The 12443-nt window shown below is 44.5% G+C and overlaps 1 long non-coding RNA gene across 4 annotated transcripts in view; it reads right to left on the bottom strand.

The window, feature by feature from the left end:
* Nucleotides 1-11242, bottom strand: part of LOC136651704 (uncharacterized) — a 36907-nt gene extending 25665 nt beyond the window's left edge. For 3 of the 4 annotated variants that reach the window (XR_010794537.1, XR_010794539.1, XR_010794538.1), the window contains exons 1-2: nt 11074-11242; nt 8729-8798 (exon numbers count right to left, since the gene is read on the bottom strand). This is a non-coding gene — a long non-coding RNA (uncharacterized lncRNA). The remainder of the gene's footprint in view (nt 1-8728; nt 8799-11073) is intronic. The other variant, XR_010794536.1, reaches the window with a different exon arrangement.
* Nucleotides 11243-12443: the final 1201 nt, after the last annotated feature.

Genomic DNA, 12443 nt, shown 5'->3' on the forward strand with positions numbered 1-12443 from the left:
ATTACAGCCTGCAGACTGTCACTCATGCTTTATTAACACAGTTCTGATCCAGTTTGAAACAAAAGAGTAACAGTCCCTAAGGCAAGGGTAGTAGTTGTTTCCTTTTGGTCTGCTTCTACTATTTGCAAAAGAGAAATAGTCTGGATAGCATTCTATATTCATGGTGTAGTGGTTCTAGGACCCAGACTTGGAAGATCCCGGTTCAAATCCCCACTCAGCTATGAAGCTTCCTGGGTGACCCCAATTGGGCCAGTCACTTTCCAGCTCACTTCCTGGAAAGGGTTTGTCACACAAAATCTTGTGTTGCACTGAAGAAGTACAAGTTTTTGCAGGACTGGTCTGGAACAAAGTTGCAAGCTATTGTCCTTCCTGATGATTGTCCCACTTTTTGCCCACTATCAGAGCATTTTCCTCTATCTTTGATGCATCTTCATAACTGTACTTGTGTACCCATTCATCAAGACCCTTTGCTGACTTAAGCACAAACCCATATATGGTTAGCCAAAAAATAGATCACACTGTGTCCAATGGGGCCGATGCCCAGGTAAGTGTGTAAGACTGCAGCCTCACTGTCCCAGAAGAAGCTAAAAGTCTGACCACCCAAACAGCAGCTACTTCACAAACCTCTCTTAATGCCCTACCCACTTCAATTTGGCACACCACATTGATTTCTGGGACAGGAATGACAGATAGAACTGAACAAATTCAATGCCATTTGAGGGGGGGGGGGGTGAAAATTAAACCTTCTGGACCTGCAGCTCCAAGAAGAGAAAGCATGAAATGGAATGCAACAAGAGTGCTGATGTGGCTGCAACATCCACAAAGTTACTTTTGTTAGTTAATACTAAGAACATTATGGCCTAATCCTATGCCAGACTGGGGTGCCGGCCACAGTGCTTTGTGACAGCAGAACAGTTATGCTGTCACAAAATGGCTGCCCAGGGAGTCACTCTGTTCATGGCCACTTTGTGAGCACTGATGTTAGAGGCAGCAACACTTCCCAGATATTGCCGAACTTCATTGCACTTGCCGGAGAATGTAAGGCAGTGGCAGGGAGGGAATGAAACAGGGTGGGGACAACGGTTCCGTGTGACATATGAACTTGGCCGTTGTATAGAGCCTGGTCAAGTCACAGACAACACATGCTGCTTTCAAGTTGGGTAGCACTCAATCACGGCTGTGGTTTTGATAGCACCCTGAAAGACTGGCTAAGAGCTTGGCCATGGCTAACACTAGCACCAGCCATGCTCCTATGCAACTTGTCCATGCAGAATTCTGTATGGTTTCTGCCATATGCCAACTCATTTCTACCAAGAGAGTAAGAGAAAGGCAAACCCACAGACTAATGAGACATTAATCAATGGAGCAAGAGGAACAGAGTCATTTCTCCTTCTTCAGACCCCTCTGTGGATCTCCAGAACATGAGAGAGAGAGAGAGAGAGAGAGAGAGAGAGAGAGAGAGAGAGAGAGACTGCTGTCTTTAAGTCAGCATCATTTCTCAGAGTTTGAATGGAGGAGTCTTTTTGCATACACTTTGCAGGGTTGACTTAAGTAAGTCTTGACAACTGTCTTTCCCCAGGGACCAGACTAAAAGTATTGTTTAGAAATCTAATATATGGTTTATTTACTCAATTTGTGCTGAGCACTACAGTTCCTTCAGGCCGGCTTTGCCAGCCCATTACTCTATTAATGCTCCATTACTGAAATTAGTGTTGTAATTGGAGGGGTGGGGGAGGGAAAGGAGGAAGGGGACACACTTTTTTTAAAGGAGCAGTTCCACTTTAATCCTATCACAGATTAAACCATCAGGAAACTAACTGCCCTCCCACACACATGCGCTTGCGCTTAAAGGGGGGGAAGGCTCCTCCTTGAGCCAGTGCATTAGCATGGAATGAACAACTGGTTAATCACCGTGCCAAGCAAATCAGTGTACATTTAAATTAGAACTCCATGTTTGTGAGCCAAAGATGACAAAAGGAGTACAAAGCAGAATGTCATCTCAAAATGCAGGCAGAGAGTTGCGGGGACCTAAACTGATGTTGGCATTTGCCTTCTTTGCCTCAGACCCATGAGCAGTTCAACAGGCATTTTAGTTGACCAAATCACTAGTATTCTACATCAAAATGCTTGAGCTTTTTGGGGGGGAAACTTTGATTGCAACACGAGTTAGCCCATTACAGGCTAGCATTACAACGACAGTAAAAAGGCCACTTTCTTAACTATTTTTTTCCCCATTGAAAATATTGTGACAGTGACAGAGATGTCACAGTGACATGTTTAGAACATTTTTGATCCAGCTGCCCAAACTCCTGGCAACATCAGATGCAACATTCTTCAGAATTCTTTCATACCCTGCCTTTGATGCATACCTAAGTCAAATTTATTTTTGCCATTCCAATTCTAAGCGATATATATGAGACCACTTTGCTAACAGCCCAGTCCTAACCTGCCCTGAAGCAGGCAGGCTAGCGGACGTGCCCTGTATCCAAGGCAGGGTTGGGGCTGAAATTGCCACAGCCCAGGGCAAGGGGAATTGCTTCCCCTTGCCTCCTGTCACACTGCAGAAGCCCCAATGGGGCTACTTGGATCTCCGCCAACTAAAGAGGTGGCACAGATCTGAAGAGCCCAGAGCTGCCCCGGGTTGCCTGGGAATGGGGTTAGAATTCGGCATAAGTGCCAGATCCTGGCCCCGCCCCCTGCCCACCTCCCCCCTGCCCATGGACCCATCCACTGCCCACCCTCCCCCACCACAAAATCCTCCCACCCTCCCCACCCCAAAATCCGCATGCTGGACAAGCTCAGCCAGCGCAGGCTCACCCTTTAGGTCAACTGAGCAGGGCTCAGTTGGCCTCCCTCCTCCAGAGATGGTGCAAAAGTGCTTTACAGCACTTTCACAACTGTCTTGGGCCAGCGCAAGGGACTTACATTGGTCCAGGGCGCTTTCAGGATTGCGCCCTAAGTGAACTAAGTGATGCATTGGACCTGCAAAAGAAGGCACACAGACACAGGGCCAGCCCATCCATGAGGTCAACTGATGCTGTCGCCTCAGGCAGCAGATTGGCAGGCTGGTGCATCATGTGGTCAGGGCAGAGGCAGAATTTAGCACACGACCTCAGGCACCAGGAGGTCATGGGCTGGCCCTTTACAGACACAGCAAGTTTGTAGACAAGCACGCTGCAGTGTTCTGTTGAAGCCACTCAAGAAAAGTTCTTCTCATCCACTGCCTTGGTATCAAGGATACTTCCACTTGTACCATGTGAACTCATGGGACAATGCAAATATTAGCCCTTGCACAATGCAAATATTAAGTTTTAAGATGCTATCTTAAGATGCAAGTATAGAGGTGGATGATAGTATAGAGATATATCAACACAATTTCATATTACATTTTTATCCCACATAAAAGAGACCGCAAAGCAATTTACATGGTTCACCTGCCACATCCTTACAACAGCCTTACAAGGCAGACAGAGAGACCAGGGGAAACCAGGACTCTCTCCACTACACTACGCCAGTTCTCAGCTTGTTTGGAAGAACCTTGAGGATTATACCTTAAGCCAGCCTATCTGCTAACAGAGTGACCACCTGTTTACAATGGTTAGAGATTGCTCATATTTTGACACCTGAGCCCATCATAAGTTGCAAATGTTAGATGCGTCCTTCCCTTTATTGTTACAGCAGAATTGTGTGCCCAATTCAACTTCGGCTAGCCTTGTTCTTAACTGCAACAATGGATGGGGAGGATGACTGCTGGGAGCAGCAAATATGTCTTGTTAAAAAATTATCAAATATATCAGGGCATGCTGTTTCCCAGACTACAGATATCCAGCACAGCCAAAAGGATACGTGTCCAAAACAGATAGGAAGCAACAGACTAAGACAAAAAGACCCAGCACTGGAGCGCACTGCATGAAGGAGACAGATACACAGAGCCACTTTAACCTCCTTTGACAACTACCATTCTGAGCTGGCTCTAGTTCAATGACACCTCTCAGGTGCCCCTTTGCGCATTTAATTTTTGAAAACTTCCTTGGTATCACATTTGTATCCTTTTTTGTGACTTGGATGTGTGCAATCTGCAAGCATGGCTTATCTCTCGAATGTTATTAGACAAGTTTGCACTTATGGACATGTAAATCTGCATTTATTCCTTCCATATATAGACAAATAATTAAAATTCACACATTAACTCACACATTAATTAACATAATTAAAGCAATGCTTTTAGAAGCAGATATCAAGTGTCTTGATGGCCTACTTGTTTTGTTATACTGGCTCAGTGAAGGGCTCTCTGACAATCCTACACCTGCTGAAAAAATGCATGAGATTCATTGGAAAGTAGATGTTAATATGTTCCTTTCATCAACAGACTATAGATGGAAGGCTCATTACATATATATTAATATTCACAATAAATGTAAAGAGCATAGTAACAGAGCCTTCATTAATCAGTGAGCTCTGCAGCTTAAATCTAATATTACCACTTTTATTATATTTGTTGGAAAGTATATACGTTGCTACCTGCAGGACACTAGGGGGCAGTATTTGTCCAGGAGGCAGATGACTCAAAGTCTACCTAACATCGCCAGAGTCAGTCCCCCCAGCACCAACCAGCAAGCAAACACACACACACACACACACACACACACACAGAGTTACTGGCAATGCTTTTTCAAGTACATGTAACGTGTACACATGTGGGGGGGGGGCAGTCATGCACAGGGAACCTGTATAGTGGTTAATGGCACAGCAGTCTATTCTGGTGAAGAAAGGAAAATGGAGATGAAGGTAACAGGGTCATCAAACAATTTATTTTAGCGAGCTAAAATTGGGGGAGATGTTGGCTTGGGACTTGTGGATTTTATTAAGGCCCCCCACCACCATCCCCCCTATACTTCAAGCACTGATGAGACAGTACCATGAAGCAGAGCAATATGTGAATGCAGCCTTGCTTCCATTAAACTCAGCTGCATTAAACTCTGTGAGCTGAAGTGCATGGAACTGGGTACAGAACCTTAGCCTGAACAGCATCATACATGGAAGCAACCAGCTATACCAAGTGGAGTCGTGATTTAAACCAAACCAGAGCAAGTGGCAGTAATTTCACAGACACCAGCAATTCATTAGCAGGAAGAGGAAGCAGCTCTTCTAATAGAAAGTGACTTGAAGACTATTTGGTGCAAAGAGCCACTCACAGCTGCCACCCCCCGAGGAGGTCACTTCAAGGCAAGGCACCATCTGATGGAAAATCAAACTGCATATTAATCTGATAGTCACTGATAGTGCAGGAGCTTTGCTAGACCGTATTTCTTGCTGCGCCACGTGCACCGTGGTCTGCTGCAACTGCGTCCAACCGTACGTGATAACAAGAGGAGCACACGCATTCAATTAACTCAACTGTCAATGGTATTACAGCAGCAGCTGTTCAGGACCTGCGTCAAGACACCAGCGCGTCCTGTCTCTAAAAGGCGTAGGTGAGAAGGATGTCCCAAAACTCAGAAATGGATCAACAATAAACTGAGCAACAGGATTAAACATTGCAACACATCACTTTTCATAACCTGGTTGGCAACCTTCAGTCTTGAAAGACTATGATATAAGCCTACAGCACCCGGTATTCCCAGGCAGTCTCCCATCCAAGTACTAACCAGGCCTGACACTGCTTAGCTTCCACGATCAGACAAGATCAGGAAAGTGCAAGGTACAGTGTCTACCATGGCTCCTGCAGCATAATTGACTCATCAGATCCTCTGAATGCATTTTTATCCAGTGAAGACCAATTATCTGATTTGGGGCCCACTCCTATCCAACTTCTCAGTGTCAATGCAGAGACAGTGCAGCCCCAAAGTAAGGAAACAAACACTTTCTTGCTTGAGGGGGCCTCCTTGACTGCTCCCCCATGGCAGGAGGCAGTGCACATCCTATGGGCACAGCTGCATCACCACTGGAAATTTGGATAGGACTGAGTCCTTGGCTTAGCTAGTTCATGGATTGATTTTATATGTTCTTTTAGTTTTGGGGTAGGTAAGAAGGGAGAGAAAAAAAGACCATTAGTCCACGCATTTCAGTGTTTGTAATAACTCCTGTTATTTCATTCCACATGATTTATTTGTTTGTTTGTTTGTTTGTTTGTTTGTTTGTTTGTTTGTTTGTTTGTTTGTTTGTTTGTTTGTTTGCTAGATTTATATTCCACCTTTCTCCCCGGAGGGCACCCAGGATGGCTATAATTTTTCATTATATGTTGGAAGTGCAGCTTATTTGACTCTTCCTGAGATTTAACCTTCGTTTAATCCCACTTATTTTCCCAAAGGAAGGGTCCACCTTGCCTTGATTGGACCACAGGTCCTTTTAATTCAGCACTCTCTGTTTCCAAGGGTAGGCAGTCAGTTGTCCCCAGGAAGCTTCCAAAGAGATTGTGATGGAGTAGCAAGTTCTTCTTTGTTCCCAGCTTCTCGTAATCAGAAGCATGTGTGTCTACTGGGTGTCATTCTTGGCTGAGATCAGAAAAGTGGAAAGAATGAGGACCTAGGAGACTTGACTGCAAGATGGTGGGATGAGCAGGAGAGCATTGCAGTCATACCCTCTTTGAGGCATCTACTGGTAAACAGCATGCTGATCTGATCCAACTCAGTATGGCCATTTTTATGCCCAGATGGCTAGAACCAATAAGGCCAATGTGACACAGTGAAAAAGCAAGGGGTTTGGATCTGGATTTGGAAACCACTCTTTAGCTGCCATGATGTTCACCATGTGACCCTGGACAGATCTTTACCACTAACCCACTACACATCACAAGTCCAGAGAGCTGGCGACTGAACTACAAATCAGAATGTCCCTAGTTCAAATCTCACCTCTATCATGAGCTCACTGAGGGCCAAATCCTATCTAATTTTCCAGCACCGGTGTAGCCTCAATGCAATCCTAACGTAAGGGAACAAATGTTCCCATACCTTAAGGTGGCCTCTGTGACTGTGTTCCCACCGCAGGATGCAGTACATGCCCCAACAGCACGTCTGCACCAGCTTTGTAAAATTGGATAGGATTGGGCCCTAAGGGACAAATCCTATCCAATTTTCCAGTGCTGGTGTAGCTGTGCCAATGGGGTATGCACTGCATCTTGCGATGGTGGGGCAGACACTAAGACCTCGTCAAGATATGGGTGCATGTGTTCCCTTACCTTGGAGCTGCACTGTGGCTGCACCGGTGCTGGAAAGTTGGATATGTTTGGGCTCTAAGTCCCTCCCTTTCAACCTCAGCTCCCCTGTTGAAACATGGGGATCTCCGCTAAAGGAGGGTTTTTGTAAGGACAACATCAACATGATGCACAGGAAGTGCTTTGCATACTCCAGAGCGAGAATACAAATGGTACGTGTTATTGGATTATATGAAAGGACTTGTGAAATAAGTTGTACATTCAGCGCACCTGTCTCTTGAGAGGGGGAGAGAGGAGGTTCTGCTTGGCTCCTCCCATTGGAACTTGAGCCCTCCACATGCTCTTGAAGTATCTCGCTCATCCCGCATTTTGTGGGTCCCCAGTTTGAGAGCCCCGTCTGTCGCTTGTAAGCCAAGCCTGTCGTGCCATCAAATAGCGTTAAGAAACTTCCTAAAGGGAAGAGTAGGGCGAGTCCTTACAGAAAATGGTAAATCTTGATATTACATGACATTAATTACACTTTTACTGCTTGCTAACTCCGTTAGGGTTTTTGTTCAGCTACGGAATACAGTACTTACGAGGTGCCCTCTTCAATCAAGAAGCATCTTGCTGAAGGCCCAAGGTCCAACATTAGTTTTATTGCACTTTCTGTCACAGCTCATAAAGAATATTTAATAGAGCCACTCCTGAGTACATTTGTGATATCCGAACAGGACTGCAGCAAAGGCACTCTTGGGTGTTTTCAGTGGGCGCATTTAAAACAAACATTTTGAATGGATATTCATTTCTAACATCAGCATAAGAAACAAGCAGCTTTATTTTGAGCCTGTCAGGGCGCAATGCTAACCAACTTTCCAGCACCGAGGTAAGGACAATGCAACTCCAAGGTAACAAGCGTTGCCTTACCTTGAGGAGACCTCTGTGATTGCCCCCCAACTGCAGGATACAGGACACAACCCACTGGCACAGCTATGCCAGTGCTGGAAAGTTGGTTGGGATTGCACCCTCAGTGGCATCACTGGGGGTGTGTGTGGGCTGCACCAGGTGATGCGCACAGGGGGAGGGGCAAAATTGTTAAAATCTTGGTATTTTCAAATAATACCATCATGTTATATATCATTTGATGTGGAATTTCATGCAGAATGCAATGAAACAAACCACGTTGAAATATCTCTATTCTGTGAAAAGTTATAGCCAAAAAAGCAGTGGGGAGGGCAATGGCACATCATCATGCACAGCATCATGCGCATTGTACATCATCATTGCACCTAATTATGTCTTCTCAAAGAAGCGATTACTACTGTAAATAATTGATATTACCTCTTGTTAATAACAGTTGATAATGGAACTTTTATTTTTAATATTGGAACTTGTGGGACCCACTGGAAATGTCTAATTAGTGTAGAATTTCTATAATCATCCATTTGTCATTTACCAAGAAGGAAAAGTATAGTACCATCTGAGAGGTAATAAATGTCATGGCTTCATCATTTTTTATCTTATTGTTGTAATAACAGAGTGAGGCAATCAGCATTCATCTGCAAAAAGGTAAGTTTCTAGCCGTCATGGTCATACCTGCAAATTGTGAATGTTCAAACAAAAATGACTGAGTCTCCACTCCTGAACCATGAAGTTCTCCCCGTAACTGTGGATGAACCAAGAAAAGAATATAAGTCAAGAAGACTAAATATTTGCATTGATTCATTCATATTCCTCAATGAGTCAGTTTGGTGCTACTTGACTGGCCCACTGAATGGCATGAGGAGTATTGTTGCACATGTATCCCTCTCTCCCCTCCACTTGGCACACCGATAGTATATGACGTGATGAGAAGAAACGTGCACGTATGTGTTCCTCCACACATGACAGAGGAGCTGGTCAGATGTGTTGTCCAAACTGGCACAATATATACTAAAATAAAATATTTTAAGAAGCTTCACACTGTATCCTGTATTAAAAACACACTGAGTTTTAAAGTTCCAACTGTATCCTAAGTAAACCTAAGTCACCTGTTCCAACTGTATCCTAAGGTGCAATCCTATGCACACTTATGAATAGAAGTAAATTCCCTTCAACCCAATGGGACTTACTAAGATTGCTCTGCTGGACATCCCTTCTCTAGTTTCCTTGCAAAAATATAAATCTGAACTATCCAGCAGGTAACTAAGGGCCCAATCCTATCCAACTTTCGATAACCAATGCAGCTACAATGCAGCCCCAAAGTAAGAGAACAAATGTTCCCCTACTTAGTGGAGGCCTCTGTGAATGCTCGCCCACCTCAGGTTATAGTGCATGCCCCCTTGGTGCAGCTGCATCAGCACTGGAAAGTTGGTTAGATTTGGGCCCTAATTCAGCAGTTTATCATCATTAATTTGCAACACACCTGAGATCTTGCAAAGAGTTCTGAGAAATTCAGGCAACAAAAGTCTTATTTGGGCTGATGGTTGAAATTGTTATATCAAAGCAAAGCATAACTGGGTCAGCCATTTTGCAAGATAATTCACTTGCAAAAGAAAAGAGATGCTTCCTGTGTTAAGGATTTAATGGATCTCAACTGCATTGCTGGGGCGTTTTAGGCCCAAATGAGATTTTGTAAGAGCAACAGAGCTGCTGTCATGCCATGTTCGTAGCATCTAACACAAACAGCATGTGGCATCCATCTCCTTGTCCCAGCTCACATCCGTGGCTGGCTAAGCACATTTCGGAAGAAGCACAGCGTGATGACACCACACCAGGTATTGTTTGTATTGCAAGGACGAGAGGTTAAAGAGACATAGCATGGTGGCTGCTCTGTGTCTGGCCCATGTATAGTGCATGTTTGGGAAGAAGCACATAGAATTAAGGTTCCAGAAGTTAGCTCACACAAAATCCTCTTTTACTTCGGTCCAGTGGTTTTCTATAGGACAGTTCACACATACTTGTCCACTGCTCATTGACTGAACCATCAAGTGTCAATGGGCCAACACAAATAAATCACCACAGGTTGAATTTCATGTCACCTGATCTCACAAACACTAATGTTTTCAATGGAGTCAGTTCACAGCTGAGAACTACAAAGTAGGGAGCAAAGTGATGTAATATCAAATGCATGTTACAAACACAGCTCTTTATTATCTAGATTGCACAATAACTTTCTCTAAGGGAAAAGCACAACTGAGTGATTAAATTCATTGCACTCCAGTTTCTAAACTTAGTTTACTCAAAAGAGTAAAAGGAGAACACTGAGTCAAGGAACAACAAAAAGTCAATTTGGACTTTTGAAACTAAAAACCCATGAGAGGAAAGCTCTTGCTCTTCCTGTACATGTCTTCGTAGGCCCTATTCAGCCTATCACTTCTAAAAAAAAAAATCTGTGCGACAGTAAATCTATACTCTGAAGTAATTTGGAAGCAACTTGTACTGAAAACTCTTGGATTTGCTTCTGAGTAAACATGGATTCAATTGGAGACAGAAAATAGATCACACTAAAAACAGCAAGTCCACATAGAAGTGTAGCCAGCGAGGGAGTAGTGTGGGAAGTACGGAAGGCGTCACAACCCACCATGTAAGAAGAGCATGAAGTTCATACACTTAATGGGGACAACTGGAAACAGACTGGCAATCATGTCATCTGGATTCTTTTGAAGTAAAGTGAGTGAATGAAGAATGGTAATTCCAGACTAGATGACTAGTGTCTAGTCATCAACAACAAGAATGCTGAGAGAGTCCTTCTCTCAGGACTAAGTAGGCTACAGCCAATTTGTCAGTCTGGAATTGAGGGGATGCAAGATCAGATTTTCATATTTTCTAGAAAGAATGAATCGATAGGTTTTTGCACTACCTTAAAGCATCACTAAACCACTGAGCAGCCATTTTCATTCTGCAAAACTACTTGGGGCAATACAAAATCGAAAGATTGGGAGATGACAGTGAAAATATACCTGAATCTATATGCTGTTGAAACGATGTTTTCTGCCCTCCCTATGCATGTCGCCTTTGCACCATCTTTGACAGGATTACCAAGGATCTCTTCTTGTCACTTGGAGGTACTTTTAAGAGTGCTGTGGGAATGGGAAGGTGAAAGGAAAGTGGGGAGGGGGGAGAGAGAGGTGTGTGTGTGTGTGGGGGGGGAGAATTATACTCACAGCTTTTCACAGTCAAAAACCAGAACCCACCGCTGGTAATGTGAGAGTGCTGCATCAGGCGCCAAATGGATAAGACTGTAGACAGCAGGGCCAAAGCACTGATCCTTGCCAGCACCTGCAGATAGGAGAGAAATAATTGGCACATGTTAAAAGAGAGAGAGAGAGAGAGAGAGAGAGAGAGAGAGAGAGAGAGAGAGAGAGAGAGACTTGTTAGATGTCCGTATTTTCTAACAGTGTCTGGCAAGGGTCCCTGCGAGGAATTTAATCAGCCAGAGTTGTTTAAAATGGGCTTTGAACAACAAGCCCTGCACTGCCAGTAATGAACTTCATATCATGTGCAACTCCTGTTTGCTGACGACATTCAATTTGTTAATTCTGCAGCTGGTGATAGGGGTCAGATAGGAAAGTGACGATTGTTTTTGGACGTCCCAACCCCTGCTCACATCTTCCTAATTAATCCTTTTAGAAGCAACGAGCCGACGGGAGAGGTGTGGAGCGGAGGGAGGAGAACGCGAGGGCAAAAGAGGGAAGGAGACGGAGTGGCAACTGCTGTCCTCTGCGCTCTTATCAGACGGTCTGAAATACTGGGTGGAAGGAAAATGGTGGATAAGACAACAGCATGACCTGGAATGTGTTTAGGGGTGCAACAAAGCTTCTTTGGCTGAAAAAATAAAAATAAAAGCAGAGTGTGAGACAGATACAAGGGAGTTGGCCATGCTAACACTAGCACTCTTTGGGTAATGCAAGAACTCTTGGTGGTGGTGAAAAAAATGGCCATATATCACCATCACTGGTATCCTTCAGTCTGCGGAGACTATGGTATCATGCTCTGAAAAGTGGTTCTGAAACAGCGTCTAGTGTGGCTGAAGAGGCCAATTCAGGAGTGACAATCCCTTCCACACTGGGAGCAAGTGCGGTCTGTCCCTGGTGTGTCTCCCTGGCTGTGGGCCTTCCTTCTTTGCCTCTTTGCCTCAGTCTGTTGGGCAAGTGCCTCTTCAAACTGGGAGATGCCATGCTGCACAGCCTGCCTCCAAGCAGGATGCTCAGAGGCCAAGGTTTCCCATCTGTTGAGGTCCATTCCTAAGGCCTTCAGATCCCTCTTGCAGATGTCCTTGTATCGCAGCTGTGGTCTACCTGTAGGGTGTTTTCCCTGCATGAGTTCTCCA

This window comes from Tiliqua scincoides, chromosome 5 (genome assembly GCF_035046505.1).
Source record: "Tiliqua scincoides isolate rTilSci1 chromosome 5, rTilSci1.hap2, whole genome shotgun sequence".
Lineage (NCBI taxonomy): Eukaryota > Metazoa > Chordata > Lepidosauria > Squamata > Scincidae > Tiliqua > Tiliqua scincoides.